We start from the raw sequence: 4,806 nt of genomic DNA, 5'->3' as shown, positions 1-4,806 counted from the left end.
AACTGTCAGAAACTCCTAGCTTGAACTAGATGAAAAGGAGTGTTTGATGGGAAAAGAAAACCACAGTACATTTCCACAGCCTTTCCTGGTGGATGCCCCTGGCAGGTCCTTGCTCCATGCTCTGGTTACTCAGTCCCCTTCCGCGGCACGTACCTTTCCTGTTGGTCATGCAGGAGGCTCAGGGACCTGCCCAACCTAACATACAGTTATGAACTATAGCTGTGGCATACAACTGCTCAGGACTGCATTATATCACTCTAAGAAACAGATTTTCAGCCAATGCTGAAACCGTTTCCAGCCTGGGAAAGTCAGTTGCTGCTTTCCGAACTGGTAAGTGTCCTGAAGTTTGTGGGAAGCCTGCGTAAACACTGTGACCTGTTATTTCTGAAGTGGCCACAAATCTAAATCAGCTGAGGGAAATAACGGGCTAATCTTCACATCCTGCACTTCATTCCCTGTTCCTTTTCTGCATTTCAGCCAGAACTCGAGTCCGTATGTCTTTTCAAACAAGCCACAGATAATTTTCCCCCTTGAATTTGTTTGCCACTGTAGTGACACTGTTTTACAGTGCACCAAGAATTTCCTGAGTTTTTTTAACACTATAATAATACCTCAGTTTTAATTACTTGAACAAAAGGCCTTCAAGTCCGTCAGAGTGCCTTTGAAGGCCCGCAAAGATATTAACTGATTCCATAACCAATTACCTACGTTTTCCTTTACTTATTGCAAATGTGACCTTTTGTTAGAATTTGATTGCAAGTTTCCTGCTGTGAGCATATAACTATCTGTGTGTCTGAGAACGACTACCCTCCACTCATGTGATGACTGCTGTTAATTTTAATACACTTTGATGGCTGGAGAACAAATAAGTGTCTGTGACACAGAGCAGAGACATTTGAAGGTGGATAAACTACCACTTTAATGAGTAGAATCAGCAAGTAAAGGGGCCTTCCAGTGACAAACTAGAAGACCTTCAACCTGAGCAAAGCAAAGTATTTTTCAGTCTGGAGGGGATTAAAAAACAAAAATCTTACTTTCCATATAGAGGTAGAATAACAAAACACATCATAAAAATGACGCAAATGATAGAAAAGACGAATGCACAAATTAATGCTCCCAAGAGATAACCTCTTTCTCTAATAAATGAAACTATATGGGAGAATATATTTCAGATAAATTATCGTAGTTTTATGTTTTTATTACTTGTTGATAGTAATTCTTTGAGATATAAAAAAAAAATGGTTTGTAGACTTGTCTTCTTCATACTGGCACTGTATTATTGTTGTTTGTTTGTTTGTTTGTTTGTTTTATTGACTCCAAAGACAATCCTCAGACTAGAATCCTACCTCTGAAGAAAAATATACTCACAGATTTGTTGGAGTCCAGAGGGGTGCAAGAATAAAAATTATAAAGCTGAAAGGATTCGCTTGCAAGACAAGATTTTAAAAAGTTACTTATCTTGACTAAGTAATGATCAAGGTGAAACATATGAATTCTTTATAAATATTTAAATAGTGTGAACACTTAAGAGTGAGAGCAATTAATTAACAGTAGGTAAAGGAGTACTGGGATACTAGAAATGTAAATAGTCTGAAAATATGTAGGCTGTATTATTTATTGTACAGAAGAAATAAATAAACTCTTTGAAGAAAATGAATAAAAGATATTGGGCTAAAATTTGCCTCTTGAAGCTGCATTGTTTTCTTTACTGTTATTTGCACTAAAAATGCACAATTGCACAGAGACATTCCGTCGTGCAAAATCAGCAAACAGAAAAGCCTTGCACCCAGGCTCTTTTTTTCTTCTTTTTCTAGTTTTCCTCCACAGTTTGTGGGTGTATTCTGAAGTCTGAATACTGACTTGTTATTGCGAGTGGAAGAGTCTGCAGAGCACAGCAACGTCTCTGATTACATGTAAAAAAGGAGGAGCATGCAGAAAAGATTCTCTGAATATATTCTTTCCTACTCAAGTCACTATTGAATGGTTCCCCAAACTCATGAACTGATGAATTATTAGCCTACAGAATTATCCTTCCTTATGATCCCAACCACTGATGAGAGTCTCATTTATTTTCAGAAAAAATCAGTTTCTATCTTGTTGCCCTCAGAAAGAAATCCCATCTTTGCACTGACTCCAGAATCTACCACTTGCCTTGACCCTTACTCCCTTACTAAACACTCTGTATAATAATAAGAAAAGTTTCAGATTTGTATGAAGGCTTAGGGCCCTCTACAGCATTTCAGTTTCACAGCCTATAGCTGACTTGTTCTCTGTTATCACTGTTAATTAAATAAGCAGAGGAGGGGCATTGCCTTTGTTTAAGATGCAAAATATTTCCCATTATAAAAGTATTTTTCAGTAATAACAGTTTCTGCCAGTCTCTTAACATTTTGGTCTGAAATTGCCCATGTGGAGTCAGATCATTTTATCCTAGTTGCTGCAGAACTGAATTTCAGCAAAGATAATACAGCTGATTACAAGAGTCAGATGAGCAAAATTATCGTGCAGCTTACTTCAGCTCTGCCATTCAGTGACAGTGTCAGAGGACTGTAGCTGACATTCTTCTCAGAAGGCAGGAAAAAGCTCTTAGTCTGGCCTCCATCATCACTAGCCCCCATCCTCACTCAGGTAAATTTTAATGGTCACTTGATGGTCATTACCATGAAGCAGTCCCACAGTTTACTGAGACTTGCACTGTTGGTACACATCATCCACAGAGTCATCCAAAACTCAAGGTGTTGCTCTCCTTTTTTTTTGTTTCTATATCTAGGCCACTGGGAGAACGTTGTCTTTGTCCCATTACCTGAGTAGGTCCATGGCTGCTAGGTAGCTGGCCTCTACCACAATTGTCCTTTTACTCTTCTAATGTCAAAAACCTGCCATGATGCAGCTACCCACTCTCACCAACCTCTCTTATTCTTCTGACCCCAGGAACAGCCAGCAGTCATCTGTAATCCTGGGCTATTATTTTGCCAACTAGTCCACGAGCTTTCTAAGCCCCCTGCCTCGTGCATAGGTTCTCCACTAGCAGTAAAGTTCAGTATCAGAAAATGTTTTTTTCAAGATATTAATAAATACTCTCTTTCATTTAGTGCACCAGACTGGATCGCTCTAGATATCCGGTGCACACATGGTTGTGTTGAAAAGAAAGCCAGTTTCCAAAGCAGCACTCTAATGACAAGAGCATGAGGGCAGGCAAGGCTTGAGCTGTCAGAGCTATAGTCATCGTAGGACAGCACTTGAGTGTAAGCTCATTGCCAGCTTGTACCCAGACTTGACCATCTCCTACAGTGCAACTAGCTGACACACTACATAGCATTTTGGAACATAAATTGACACACAGGGTTCAAAATGATCCTGAGGAGAATGAGCAAGGTTTATGCTCAGCAATAGCCTCGGACTGGAACTAGCTCATCAGCCAACAGACACGGTCAAAAGAGATCGGGCACACAAGTCCAAAGGCTTGGGTGGCATGTCCAAGAGGAATGACTGGTTACAAAGTAGTTCCACACAACTTCTTAAAAAATCAATGCTGAATCCATGTTCACATTGAACAGAAACTGTCCGTAAAATAGAGCACTTCGTAGAACATTGTTCACAAAAAGGTTCAGTCAGTCTTGCCTTTTTGTACCAGTGTGACCTGTGATTTATTTTTTTTCTGTTTCTCAGTAAGTATTACTAAAGCAAGCAGGGGGGAGGAAGTATTTATATTACAATGGATATTTTTTTAATAAAATGTAATTCATGGTCAGATATATGTCACTCAAGGTCATGAATCCTAGACTGCGAAATCCAGTGAAATAGCAAATCTGAACAAATCTACTCATATTAAGGGCAAAGAGCGTTTCAAATATAAGACAATCAAGATGAATTAGAAATCAGAAGGACACAAGATGCAAAGCTGCACGTCTTTGAGAACTGAAACTGCTATTGGCACACATTGTTTTTACACAATATCTTGCAGAATGTCCCTGATCTGTATCTTTCCCCGTTATCATCTTCCTTGTCTTATTTTCCAATGGGAAGTTATTCATACATTCCAGCCTTTTTTGATCTTTTAGAACTGAAGTTGCCATCATTTTTTTCTTTTCTTTTTTTTACTACATCATACCTTCTAAAATTGATTACAAAAATATCATTAAAACCAGTAAGGAAAACACTAACAGCAGAGGAAATTCTCTATTGCCAATACACACCTATCAAAATGCAGTCAGTCTTTACTAACCACATCTTAAAAGTTGTACTGTAGATCGTGAAGTTTCTTTTTCAGCAATAAAAAGGAAAGCCTGATACTCTGTATCAGTGAAAAAGTGTTACTGGACCAGCTACGCGATGACAAGGGTTTTCAAATTGATTTATTTTTCGCTCCTTCTTCTGCAACTACAGAACAATTTCAACCACTGTGTAGACTGAGAGAGATTGTCACGTTAGTAGCCACTGGTCTTGCTGGTGAAGCGGAATGACAAGAGGAATTGCACTGCTTTCAGAGTCTAGAGGTATTGTCTGTGCAAGATGGACAGGGTGGGTGGGATTCAATTGCCTAAACATTGTCACCTCCTGCTATCTGAGACGCCCAGGGGCAGGCACAACATCTGCATGGGGCTGGCAGGTCTGAGGTAGGACTTTAGGGAGATCCACTTCCTTGCAGAACAGCAAGTGAAGGCCAGGCAGGCTTAAAATGTCAGAGCCAATACCAAAAGTGATATTTGACACTCCTGCTTAGGCTATTGGATCTTCCCCTCCTCCTTGAATATTCATTAGCTTGACCTCCTTGGAGTGCCTGGGCTGGTAGCTCGCCTATCACTC

This window comes from Tauraco erythrolophus, chromosome 3, assembly GCF_009769465.1.
Source record: "Tauraco erythrolophus isolate bTauEry1 chromosome 3, bTauEry1.pri, whole genome shotgun sequence".
Lineage (NCBI taxonomy): Eukaryota > Metazoa > Chordata > Aves > Musophagiformes > Musophagidae > Tauraco > Tauraco erythrolophus.
The sequence above is the reverse complement of the archived record's forward strand: the minus strand, read 5'-3'. Positions refer to the sequence as shown.